This window comes from Chelonus insularis, unplaced genomic scaffold (assembly GCF_013357705.1).
Source record: "Chelonus insularis isolate UGA/USDA-ARS -01 unplaced genomic scaffold, ASM1335770v1 contig_94_pilon, whole genome shotgun sequence".
In the NCBI taxonomy this organism is placed as follows: Eukaryota; Metazoa; Arthropoda; class Insecta; order Hymenoptera; family Braconidae; genus Chelonus; species Chelonus insularis.
In genome coordinates, this window is record NW_023276783.1 from 3,042,148 (window position 1) to 3,057,165 (window position 15,018).

General features: G+C 25.8%; 1 protein-coding gene across 3 annotated transcripts in view; it reads left to right on the top strand.

The window, feature by feature from the left end:
* The window catches only part of LOC118072742 (receptor-type guanylate cyclase Gyc76C-like), a 51,961-nt gene that overhangs the window by 3,590 nt on the left and 33,353 nt on the right, over positions 1-15,018 (top strand). For 2 of the 3 annotated variants that reach the window (XM_035092843.1, XM_035092845.1), the window contains exon 2: positions 6,851-6,973. The gene's annotated coding sequence lies outside the window, so the exon portion shown is untranslated. Of the gene's footprint in view, positions 1-6,850; positions 6,974-14,578; positions 14,737-15,018 lie in introns of those variants that run through there. The other variant, XM_035092844.1, reaches the window with a different exon arrangement.

Genomic DNA, 15,018 nt, shown 5'->3' on the forward strand with positions numbered 1-15,018 from the left:
TCTGTTCACGTTGCTTTGGTCCGAGTCATACGTGTCGACCGTTGATCTGATTCATGTAACCCATTTTTTAAGAAATATTTTTTTCTTCATTTATTAGTTCACTTCTTTGTACTTAATTGATTACTAAAAAAAAATAACTTCATGAAGAAAAACACATGTAAATGATAGAATATAAGTATGTGAAAGATTTCTCATTCAAACTAAATGATAAGAATTGAAATTAGACATCCAAGTGAATTAACTTAGAATTAAATACAAGAGATAAGTGGCTTTTTTATCTACAGTTGTAATCGAAGACTTGATACAACGATCGATATCTTAACATTAATGTTGCGATAACAATTATATTTCTAAGTTAATCATACTATCAATATTATGATCATTTTCATATTTTGACTATATGTTGAATCAATTTACTAGACACAATTGATTCAGACGAGTAGTGAATATTTCGTAATCATTGAAAGGGTAATGTACCGTTTATTGGTATACAACCGAATAAAGATTGACATTATTTATTTAGTTTGTATAATTTCACTGCTTTCATCAGTATTATTGAAATTCATAAAAATAAAAACAGACGGCTTATGTCAACTGATTTTTACTTATTTTTAACTTCAAATTGAAAATAATTTAATATCATTTTTATCAGATAAAATTTTTCGATTGATTTATGATTTGTTTGTTAATCGATTTTCATTACATTTGTAATTGCATTGAGAATTTTATCAGTTGTCCTCAGGTTATTTTAAAGTAGTGATTTTTTGTAAATAGTCGTTGATAATATCAATGAATTTTTTCACTAATTATGAAATTTTTGTGATTTATGGTGGGTATTAATGAATGTTATTTCCCGTAAGATAACTCACAAATTGTATTCTTCAAATAAATGATTCATTGATAATTGCGTTTAAATTTTATTAATGGTTGTCGTAAATGGAAATGTAAGTGAATGAAGATTATTGATGACGAATGAAATAATTTATTGGAATTATTTTAATGTGCTTGAAGTTTTCAATTATAATTCTTATATTTATAGATTTTGATGATCAGCAATAATAGTGACTATTAGACAACAAAGTGATCCTATAGGGATCCATTGTTTCATTTTGGAGTACAGAACTCTAAAAATAAAATAAAAATTATTAGCTGAAACAAATCATTCTGCGAATAATTGAAATTACGTATGATAAACTTTTGAGGTGGTAGATTTGTTGAATCAATCAGTTATTAATCATAAATAATTACAATTATTAGAAGATGGAGTTAATTAAAAACATATTAAATTCTTTTTATAGAAATTAATTATGCCTTAATAATACTATTTATTCGTATGTTTATCCAAAATAAAATAATTTATTTTTACTTTGTTTTTATTTTTAGAATACTTTTCTGAGTAGAAATTTTAATTAAGTCTTTATTTGTACCTAATCAGGCTTACCAATTTATTATTAGAGTGTCATTGGTCTTTAAGAATGTCTAATTGAAATTTCTTATTAAATTATTGCTCATCAAAGTTTGATTAGGAGAAACCGGGGCAAAATGGAGTACTCCAAAAAGTAAAAACATGCTTTCTGTCAATTCGTTTTTTTTATATATGATTTTTCAGTTTATTAAAACACTTGAGAAACTTCCATTATGAAAATTGAAGTAAATTCATTCTTTTAGTGATTCCATATTGCCCAGTCTCCCCTACTTCTAAAAAAGAATATAATTTTTATCCAAATTATTGGAGCGATTTTATTAACAATCTATTTTATTTAACACCATCAGTCCTTTTAAACTAAAACATTTACAAGATATTATTGCTAAATAAGTGAATGAATAATTCATAAAATGAATTTATAAAAAAATGAAACATTTATTCATCAAAGAACGGTGGGAATAATCAGCTAAAGTTCTCTATAAATTCAAGAGCGTTAACGAACCTGTCAGTAAAGCTCCAAAACGAAGGAGTGAAATATCTTAAAACTTATGCAGCATTATACATATATATGTATGCACATGTTTATAATGTATGTATATATAAAAGTAAATGCAGCATAAGAGGTGGATGAAAGGGTGCCCTTCGGGGCCGGCGTGAGCAGAAAGATCGCACGAGGATAAAGCACACGAGCCGAAGTTCGTTCGGTGCTTTGTCTAGTGACCGTAAAGATATACTTATTTATCTTAATGGTGGCCTGTCCAAGCACTCGGACACGCCTCTCTCCTCTCTTCTGATCGCTGCTTATGGGCCCTATGGCTTTCCACAAAGGGATTTGCCCTGCTTATATGGACATATATTTATATATACCTTCTTCTTTTCTTTATAACCCTATCTGTACACCCTTTACTCCCTCATCGTCTTTTGATCACACACACACACACTCATGGAGCTCAAGGGATCCCCGGACTCTTATTAATAATTCAACGCGTAACGCCGGGGTCTACGATCTCGCACTGAGATTCGATTCGACGATAAAACCGTCCACCTCTCTCAGATACGCAGAAATCACATGGGATTTTCGGCAGGATTAGCAAACATTCCTTTTCAAAATTTTCAAGTCATGTTTACTTGATTTTTACCATTATTTCCATTCAATTTGCTTGCTGGAATTATTTCGTTTGAATTCTTCAATAATGCTGTGTTTGTTTTTTTCTCTTTGCTTGAGTTTATGAATATTCAGTGATTGTTTAAATAACTCTGTCATTGTTAGGTTTAAATAGTTTTTGTTATCATGACGGGTCTATTTTTAAACGATGATTGTTGTGGATATGCTTTGAAATTTTAAACAAATATAAAAATTATTTTCTTTGTCATAAATTTATTTATAAATACTAATAATTATATTGTCACGTTTGAGTAAATTTTTTCGTGTGATACTTTTTTATGGTAAAAAATAAAATCTTTGCCAAGTAATCTCTAAAAATATTTTTTTTTAATGAACTAGTAATTTTCAAGTTTCATCCACCGTTTTTTTTAAATTTAATTATGCTTTTAGATCCTTCATACACCAAAATATTATTTTTCCTCTTTTTTTGATCAATCATATAATGAATGAAAAATTTTCATTCGCAAACTCTTCGTATTACATGCACTTTATGATAAAAGATTTATTTTTTTTGTAATTTAATTCATTAAATTATAACTGCATATTTATAGTCTGTCATTTTTATTAATTTGTTTCGAATTATACACTAAGTTATCAATCTCTATCAGCCTTTAGTCAATCCAAGTTTCGCCATTGTAATTATTTAGAATCTTTTTTTGGTAGTCTTTCTGAATTTAAAAACTAAAACTTCTATCATGATAAAAACTCTTTCATTTTACACACTACCAGTCTTTAATCTATTTTTTAAAATAAGACTCTTATTATTATAAATTTTTTTTAAATATAAATAAACCTACATTACCGTTATAAAACCTGTATTATTGTAATTAATTAATGACAAATGTAAAAAAGTATTAATTTTTAAAAATAATCAATTAAAAAATGACCTTATAATAAAATAATCCTGATAATACTTGGTAGTTAAAGGGGAAAAAATGTCTATCAACAACATATAAGGTATTTTTATCTCAGCGACTAAATAAATTTATGAAATTCATTGAGAAAATGAAAAAAAAAAGTAGAATTTCTACAACTGAGAATGTTTTTTTAAAATCTATGTGAGTTTTATTTAAGGAATTGATCCAGTTTGTGGTAAATTTCTCAACTGAATAATGAATAAAAAAAGGTATATATATATAAAAGAAAGCAGGAGATAAATGTATAAATAAAAAAAAGGAGAGAAGAGTCGATCGAAACCGGTATGGATCATCGATCGAGGACGGAAGAGAAGCGGCGAGAGCCGACGAGATCGCGCGTTCGCACGCTCCGGTGGCCGCGCGAAAATGAATGTAACACTCGAACCCGTGCGATTGAAGAGAGAAAGAGAAATAAAAAATAACGAAAGGAACATAAATGTACCTGAAAAGGAGAAAGAGAAAGATATGGGTCTCTATACTTGCATCAGAATGGTTGAATACAAGAGAGAAGAAGCTGGTCCTTGTATTGCTTCTTTTCCTTATTCTTCAGCTCTTTCTTCCTTTTCATCCCCATCTTCTTTTTCTTGCCAATGTTCTCATGCTCCCGGAATAGCCTTTAAATCGTTTTTTTTATCTCTTATTACTCCTTCTTATTCCTCTTCGTTTACTTCCACCTCCAATCGTCATCCTTTTTCTTCATCTACTTTGAGCTTGAAAAAGTTCCTCTTATTCTTGCTCGTTCCGTTTCAGTTACAGACTGAGAAAGAAACAGCAATAAGAAGTAAAAGAGACGCCCATTGACGGCAAACATTCTCCCTTTTCATCGTTGTAACAGAGTACGTGTACGACCCTTCTGAGTTTATCCTTTTAGATCATTGACGCGTAAATCTTGCACGCGAAGAAACTTCCTCCTTTACTCTGTTTCATTTTTTTTCTCGTATTCTTTCGCTAATCTTTCATTTCATAAATATACTTATTAATTTATATGCGAGTAATTGTATAATGTTAAGTGTGGAAATAACGACCAATTATTTAATCAACAAAGTCATCTTTTCAACAGTAATATGTAATCAAAAATATTTCATCTTTTTTTTACAATTTAAAAATTTATTTGTATGAAAATTCTTTACTTTTAATTCATCCTTTTAACAAGAACTTTAATTTAATTATTAATTGGCATTTTTAATAAATAATTATATATTTATTTTTTTTAACTAGAAAAATAATACATGTAATATAGTTCTATGAAAGCATTGAATAACATCTGTTCATAAATCTGGTGCACAGAAATACAAAAAAAGCGAAAGAAAAATGAAACGTAAAAACAGAAAACAAGAAATGATAACTAGTTATTTACAATAAAAATATGCATTGAAAGAATTTATTTTTTCAATAAAAACATGATTAGCATTTACTTTACTACTTAAAAGTGTAACTTCACTAACAAGTATGTTTTTATAAGTACTTCATTAACTTATTCAATATGTTTCTTATAATGAGCCAAATTTCACTTGCGGGAAAATGTTATTTGCTATTTTTCCATTTATAAATAGGAAAAAAATTGTTTCATTGGACTCGATATTAATTTATTGTTTTTTATAGAATTCGAAAACATAAGCTTACTTTATATAATTAGAAAAATCTAGTCAATTTGTTTTCAACATTTAATATTGAAAATGAAAAACAGTTTTAAACCATCAACAATGGATTCGTTTTAGTCGAATCGTAGTTCACTTGTTGATCATTCTGAAATTATAAATAGGTCATTTGTTTAAAATATTTTCCAAAAAGAAATTCAAAAAAACTGTTTTTTCCTTATAAATTACAGATAAATTGATAGAATGATAATCTACTGATTTTACTATTGATAATTTAATGGGTTTGTTATTAACTTCTAATCATAATTAGATCTATTTTTAAAATGATTATCATAATAGCACGTCATTTAATGGTTTTTTAATCATAGTAGAGGATGTAATAAAAATAGAGGTAATAAATACTTGAATGATTTATCATATGCACTTTCTATTTAGATTATAAATAATTTTATAAAATCGATTTAAAGTTAATGAAAACAATAAAGTTTAATAACTTAGAGATAAAAAAAAAATTATTTAAATTCTAATTCAGTATGTAGCGGAAAAGTTTAATTTATTCTATAATTCGAATTAAACTTGGAGTAATTTTTTCTATTACATTAGTTTAAAAACTAAACCATTCTAGATTAAATTTTTTTCTTCCTGATGAGCAATAGTGAACAATATTACTATTACTTCATCTACTATTATCTTATTTCAAATAAATTGAGTCAATTCTGTGGTTTAGCCAATTTGATTTTTTTTTATAAAACTATTTTTACACTTTCTGTTTACAAAAATATATGCTTACCTTACATACAGCAGAGAACTTTTGTTTATGATATTATAGTACTATACAGCTTTAGAAGACAACAAAATTTGTGAACTATAAAATTGTGTGTATTTTAGAGAAATTATAACAATGTTCTATCTAAAAGAAGAGGATTTCACAAAAAAAAACTAAAGAATATTAGAATTTTTTTATATAAAACTAATAAAAATAAATAAATTAATAAGAAATAAATAATCCATAGATATATATTAATATATATAAAAGAAAGAGTGTTTATTTATTTCATTATCTGTCAATTTATTTTAATTTATTAATAATTCCATTCTATGGATTATAAAACTATTTTTTTACTTCATTTCACTCATTATTTTATAATCGAATAATGCTTAATTTAATTAAAATTTGAATTAAAAATATTAGTTATATATTTTCACACTTTGAACTTTTAGATTTCAAAGCTTATTATTTAATTCAACTTATAAACTGTCAATACAGGCATCCACAATTAATTTAACGTTTGTTGTCATTAGAGCTCTTCAAAGTTACAAGAAAAAACGATAAATTATTTTATCGTTAATTTAAATAACGTTTGATTTATTAAATCGTTTACTTGCGAGACAGTTATCAGGGTCGATTGAATTTGCTTTAAGTTGATTGAATTCAATGGACAATTACATTGATCTATCATCGTGAGACAAAGGTCAACTACTTAGTAGATTAAAAATAATGATGAATAATCATTGAAATTTCTTTTTAAAAATAAAATTACATATGAAAGGATGGAAAAAAATTTTTGAAGATGGTAATTTTTTTTCTGAGCCAGATTGAATTCTCATGTCAATGTTTACACATAATTATCAAAATGCCGCATTTTAAAAATAAATATAGTCATTTATGCTAAATTTATTGAAAGAAGTTTTTTCTTTATTTCAACTTACGAATGAAATATTAATAAATTATTGTAATTTTAAGGTGGCTGCAGTACGAAGTTGAAGGTATTCTAAAGGCGAGACACGACTGGACAAGGTATGTCCCAGAAATAGCCAAGAGAATTCAATCATCTTCTTGTAGAAGTCAGCCTACCATGTTGTTCAGGTAAACATTTCATTTAATCACTTGATTAAATAAATCGTTTTCAAACTTTAAAACAAACAAATGATATATTTTATCATTGAAGATATTAAATAACGAAGTAAAATTAAAAGTAGAAATTTTGATATCAAATAGGTTACAATTATTGACGTAGATTCAGCAAAAACTTATTGTTCAAGATAAAAATAACCTGAATTATGAACTCATAAAATGAATAATTTATTAATTGAGTACAATTATTTTAAATTGTAAAAAAAAAAAATCATTTTAAATTGTAAGAAAAATGTTTTTCTACTGAATCAAAATAATATTATTTCTAAATTTAATCATGAGATGCAGTTATCAAACGGTGCATAATTGAATTTTTTTATGCCTTATAAATCATGTACAGTCGAGCAAAATGAAAGACGCACTTGTAAATATTATAAACACGTCTTATCGTGACATACTATTTTAATGACATTATCTCAGTCCATGTCCGCCGTGGGACCGCAAAACATGAACAGAAACATTCAATATTTTACAAATGGAAATAATTACCATTTTTTTTTTTAACAAATAATTAATCTAACATTTTTTTTCTATTTATATAACTTTTTATCGCTACTTATTTTGATAAAATAATTCCTTTCATAAAAATACTTGTTATGGATTATTTGAATAACTTAACATTAAATTATTTCTATATAATAGTGAAAAGATTATTATTAATCATGAATAAAAAATGTATTTATTAAGCTTTAAAATTACTTATGTGAATATAATCGTTTGTAGAATTATTCGAAAATGTTTAAATCATGAATTTGATCAGAACGGTAAACACAGTTTCATGTATAAATTATTTATTTATTAACATTATTAATATTATTTTAAAATAGAAAGGATGAATTTAAAAAATCAAATAGAATAGTTTTTTCATAACACAAATGGCAATTATATCTAATTTATTTTTTTTAAATCTAACTTTCTAATTGCACTTTTAATTACAAATCATATCAATTCATACTTATATCGTTTATCTAATGTACCAATTGTTATGACAAATTTTGAGAGATTGACAAGACTGGAATAGATTGTGTGAAGGAAATTTGAAATTAGAAAATGAATTTTCTCTTGATTATGTTTAACTGAACGAAGACTCGATCTTGGTTGATGGAAAGTTGTCTCTAGACTGACTAGATCGTTAAAACTAAACTACATTTTTGCTATAATTCTTCATAATAAATAAAAGATAGTCCATAGTCTTAAAACTAGTTATTTTATCCATGCATCGAAGGTTTTTAAACTTCCAAATTTCATATTTTACGTCGATATTAATTAATCTTGTCATTTTTTAAGATATTTTATTAAAAACATCTGTTATTATAAGGATTGACAATTTTCTTCTTTAATAATTTATTAAATGCAACTAAGCTTCATTGTTTTGCAGGATACATTTAACTATTTGTCCATAGTGTACCACGATTACATTGCACGACAAAGTCATTTTCACTCAATCCTTCTTCTAATCAAAAATATCTGCCATGATGAAATTTTATTTATAAATTATTACCAAAAATAAGTGATTACTATCCTTCAAAACATGCAGAGTTAATTTGAAATAGAAAAACTTGGATTGGGATAAGACAAAAATGGACAAAATCAAATTACTTTATTAAATTTATTATTTAATTCTTTTTTTCATTAAATAACGAATGACTTTTTATGTTTTAAATTTTTCAAACGACTCTAATCAACATAGTTATAATTTTTCGTCGAATTTACGATCTTTATCATGAACTCGAATGAACTCAAATCAAGTTTATTATATACTCAGATAATTCGATAGCTCAATTCACATTTAATGATTATATTACCTTATTATTATACATTCATTGTAGTGACTCTTCTTTTATATCTCAACATCTTACTTTCAAAAGGGAAATTAAAAATATTTATTTTTAAATAACCAAAACAGTCTTTACGAGTGATATAAAATGTTTATAAGCATCTATTACACCAAACAAGCTGCTGGAAGTATTAAATATAGCTGTACTAAAAGTGACTCACCGCAGTAGTCTGGAGTTTCAATCCACCTGTTGCATCGGCTCCATTTTTTCTTTCGCATTATTTTCCTTTCTTTCGACACGTGATGGCAACTTAATAAATCCAAGGCTAGACAATAAATCAGTGAAAATATACTTTTGGATACTTAGCATAAAATATATTAAATAAAGGAGTGAATAAATGAAATATGTGTGAACTGAGATATAGGATGTGGTACATTTAAGAAAATGATTCGCTCTAATAGACACGTGACCGTGTCTATCAGATATTCTGACAAGTATAGTTACAGAGGGGGAATGGAAAAATAACAGAGATGGAGTTTCACGCGCTCAAGAGTTTTTACATCGTTCACGGCCTTAATGAATGACGTCGGACGCGGTTGGATGACGAGCACAGGTGTTAAACCACAGTAAAAGTCTTATCTATTCGTTCAACTCGAAAATTACTTGGTGCTTATATCTCGAATCATTGATTTCGACACGCCAATTGTCCAATAAAAAGTATATTTATGCTATTTTTAAATCTTGTTTTGAACGTTTTAGGCTTTTTTTTTATATATATATTCAACAGGTGTTTTTTTTTACCTGAGAGAAGTATTGGAAATTTTTGGAATATATTATGAAATCACAATTATAGTGTTTTTTTAATTAGTACGTTAAATTTTATCTCTCTTTCAGCTCGGAAATTATCTTAGTGATAATAGTCTTAAATGTTTTATTATATATGTATCATTTATTAGCAATGAAAAAGTTTCTTTTTTATCTGTTTTTCTTGATTTTGTCTCAAAAATTTTGCATTGTAAATTTCAATGTAATTGTTCAATTTCTTGAAATGTTCTTATTAAAAACAAAAAGATGATTAAGTTTTTTTCATATATCAAACTTATTTACTCTTTTGGATAATTTAATAAAAATATAAACTTGAAAGAATGTTAACACATATAAAGTGTGTTTAATATTAAATTGCTATATTACATTGTAAATCCAAAATTCGAGTGATTTGTTTGTTTATGACATTCAATATGGTAAACACTTTAAATAAATAATGAAAAATTTAAAAGTGTTAATAAACATGTTAAAAAACAATAATGAATAATACATCAAAGAAATGTTAAAGCAAAATACATTGTCTAAAAGAAAAAATTATGCAATTTACAATACATTGCTTCTTATAATTTTTTATTTGTTTTTTTTTTAAGATCTATTAAGATCTTTATTTTTTAAATTATAACAAAGCAAATATATTTAAAATTTTTCATTGAAAATAGAAAATGAGACTTTTAATATTCAATTAATTATGAGATTTATTTTTTCATTCATTGAAACTACAATTCTACGTTTAAAAATAAAATAATATGACAATAACAATTTTCAGAATCAAATATTTTCAGATTATTTGTGTGTAAGTTTTCAAATATATTCTTAAGAAAGATTTTATATACCCAAAACGAATAATAAATATTAAAAAAAAACACGTAGAAGATTTTAAATATTACAAAGAATTATTTTTAAAGAAAATTTCTTTGAATTCATATTTTGATTCTTTAAAGAAACATTTATAAAAATAAGTAAATTTAAAACTTAAATTAGTACAAAATTTTAAAAAATTCATAGGTAGTAGTATTCACCTCGTAAAATACCTCTGCTTTTCATATTCGTTTGTTTATCTTACGAATCGTCTTACGGCGAATGGTTTTAGGACATTATATGTAATAAAGTTGATGAGACCAGGGATAAACCAACGTCGAAGACTCGACCCGAATGTTTAGATTTCTGCGAAAATATTTGGCTTACATCCAAAATTCATCAGTTACTCTCTTTATAAATGCTTTGATTCGTTTTGAAGCTACAGAGAGATGGAGAAAGAGGAGAATGTCCGAGTTTTCCTATACTACTCGAATTCTTGGCTATTCTCCAACAAATTGTCTGTCTTAATCTTTTTAACATCGAATATACAATTTAAATACATTATTTTTACATTTGTTTTTAACTAAAAAAAACAATTACAATTTCTTAAAAATTAAAATCTTACATTTCTTTGCTTTTTTAAGATACGTATGAAGTGAATGATTGATTAGTTCTAATTTAACACGAGTATTTTTAATAATTTCTACCTCATAAAATACGTTCTTAAATTTTATTATAATTGATCATAAAAATTAATTCATGGAGACAAAAAATAGATTCATAGTAAGTTACAAATCGTTTTTTATTATGTAAAATGAATGCAAAATAATCCGGTAGTAAATATACTTGAGTGTGAACATGAACAAGTCACGACAAATTCTCGTGCAAATGTTTAGCCTCATGACGTGCTTTCGTGTCAAATTTAACATGTAGAATTTGCACATAAAATTATCGAAATTAAAATGGAAAGAATCGAAAACAAAGGTAAAATACTTCTACAATTTAAATAATGCATTAATTTTTGCAATAAAGAAATTACTTGATGATCTCTTTTAGAAACAATTTATTCAATTAACTATTTAAAATAAATAAAAAATATTAGCCATTGTTCAAAAAACAATACTTCATTATTTATAATCGCATTTTGTTTTAAAAAATTAATATTATTCACTCCTATTATTAATTAATTCAACCATTAAGATATGGAAATAAATAATCCATTTATTAATTAATAATAATTTAAAAATTTATCAACAAGTGTTAGCAAATCAATTGTTGGTAAAATGAAAATTTATGCAATATTAGTAGTAATGAATTTTGAAAAAATATATAATATCAATGTTAAAGTGTTAATTGAACAAAATGGATTTGTCAAAGCGTATCCACCTACGTTTTCAGCCACGTGGCTTTGAGTTTCAAGTAGCTTGAGGTCACAAATTGGTCACGGCACGTCAACCGATCTGAGAAATAGGATCGTCGCAGTCGTTTGGCAAATAAGGGCGTGACCACGGTGCCCGTCGTCTTAATTACAGATCTAATTGAAACACAAGCGATCGCAGCGTGTGCTAAAATGTCTTTTCCAACTTCCCAAACTCAATTTACAAAAATGTGGATATATATTATCCATCATTTATACCATTTGTCATTATTATAGCGAAGCTTTAATAATTCCTTACAAATGAAATGAAGAATTCTAAGAATAGAAAATTATGTTCTATTTCTTCTATAAGAAAAAAAAGAACATGACTGGGTGCTGTGCTACATAATATTTCTTAATTTGAAATAAATTCAAACGTAAAGGGTTAATGTATTATGATCCCAGTGACAATCTAGATGAAAAACAATTACTACAGAGTCCAGTCAATATTCTAAAAGTGAGAGAACTATGAATTTTATTAAGCAATTAATTAAAACATTCTTGTTGTTTAAATATTACCTTCAACGCAGAAAAAATGTAATGGAAAATCTAAAACTGTAATTGATTATTTAACAAAATTTTTTATCCACAGTTTTTTGCTATTATGTCTAAAAGAATTCATCATAGATCAAGACATAATGCAACAAATTTGTGGAAAATTTTTACGTGAACAAAATAAGCCTAAGCAAAAGTCTTCACGATCAGTAATTTTCAAGATATTAATTTGTTAAGATATAATAAATAATATAGGCAAAAGTCAAGAAGATAAATTTAATTAGTATTTGATATTAAAATTATTCTTTATTAATTTTTATTTCCATCAAGTACATACAAACTAAATTTTTTGTTCAATCGTATTGAAACTTCACTGTGCTCATGATGGTTTATTTTTATAGCATGTCAACATTTTTAATAACATTGTAAACTTCACATAATATAATAGACTTTTAGTCGTTTTAACCCTACTCTTTTGATATTTTTAATACAAAATATCTCAACAAGTATGTGTTAAAAAGAATTTTGCAATTTAAACGTAAAAGAGTAAAAATTTATTTATTTAATAGCACAGTACCTCGTCATGTCTTCTTTCTTTTATTCTCTATAAAGAACGACAAAATTTTTTCGCAGCATGGGTCACCCCAAAAATAGGAAAATTTATTTCAAGTGGAAAAAGAAAAAAACTCCAGCCATGAAGACTAAAAAAATAACAAAACAAAGAATTATTAAAACTTTACTGTAATTTAACATTTGTATATAGATATGTATTTCAGTCGACTTTATAATAATTAATCTTCACCAGTGACATCATAACACCTCTATCTCTACATTGATAAAAAATTATTTTACTTCAATGACACACTTTCACGTTTACATTTTTAACCAATTAACTTTTTACGATTTTCATTACTAAAAAAATAATCTTAATCCCAACAAGGATAAAAATATATCATATTATTTATTGAATATTTTTTGTGACCAATAATAATTTCAAAATTGGAATGGAGTTTAAAATTAAATGAAAAATGACTTTTTAACCTCCATCTAATTTTCTCAGCTTTGATTAATTTCATTTTAAAAAACCGTTATGGTATCTCAATAAAAACAATTTATCTTCAAATTGATATTGAATAAAAGATCATTAAATCATATAAATAACAAACAAAAATTAACAGGGCTTTTATTTGTTATTGAACATGTCATTTTGTCATATATGATCAATAATAGTTTCCACAAAAGTTAGAAAGGAAATAAATTAACGTAAAATTATGGCGAGTTTGATGTGATAATGATTGTAATCATTGAGGAGGTTGTGGTGGTGGTGTGGTGGTCACCCTTAGTAGTCGTTTAGTACGAGTCAATTATAAGCGTAATTGCGTAACACTTAAATCTATTTTAGCCATGGTCTTGAGCAAAAGCAAAGGGGCTGGTTCAAGGTTAACAATTTATCTACCAGCTAGCCATGTGATCTTGAATATACACTTTACTTGGATGATCACAAACATTATTTAGATCCAGTAGTTTTCAAAAAACTTTCTTGGAATCAGCATCATGTCAAGTCTAGGGCAAATTCCATCCTAATCATATCACTTTTATCAAGTGTTTTCAACTTTAACTCTAATTCCCTTATTTTACCATCACTTCCAGTGTATTAAAATTGTACGTGTCAAAACTTGAGATTTATTGTGAGTGTGGTAAATTGTATTTTAAAATTAATTAGAATGTGAGACATAAATTGTTAGATCTGAAAACTTGGCAATACTCCAAACGAAGCAATAAACATCTATCATTAAATCAATTGTAAACAATCAACAATTGCTTGTAAAAATACTTCCTTAAGTATCAAAAATATTTAGAAAATAGTATAATAATGTGTAGTGGTGTTTTCTTTACACTCTAAAATTATCATCAAGCTCTTCATGTTTGTTGATAATCCTTTATATTATCTGTGAAACCACTTCTCACACAACTAATTTTATTTTGCACCTTCAATATATATATATATATATTTTTTTTTCATGTTATACGATGAGTATGAAATCACAAGCTCTTGTTGACATTTAGTGTTTATATCTTTTCAATTGTCATCATCAAATCTTGTTTTCAACAAGTTGTCCGAGATTACTTTGAGTGTAATTTAGGCTTGTGAAACATTTTGTGAATTATATTGATAGCGGTGAATTTACTTAACTGTGTGTTGAAATTTTGTGAAAAAATACGTTATTATTTTATTAAAAATTATATAATATTAGAAAATAATTTTACATAAAATTCAATATATAAATAAATTAACAAGTGAATACATGTTATATTATAAAGAAAAAAATATTCAATTCAATCAGATTAACATTTCTATCACTAAGTGTCGTAATATTTCAAATTACATTTATAAAAAGGAGGTATTTAACACAAAAAAACTTATTAATATATAATTGAAAGTTATTATAACTATATATTAATTTTCTTTTTATTTATCCACTCTTATTTCATTTGTTTTCATTTTTTATTTAAAATTTCGATAAATTAAATGTAACTGCAAAATTTTCAATGTTATTATTCCGTTTATCCTTATGATTCACTACTAAAATTGAATTATTAGTTAAAGTCTATTTCTAAATAGCACTGTCATATATTTCTTAGATTGTAGCAGACAGGATAAAATATATGAAAACATAAAGATT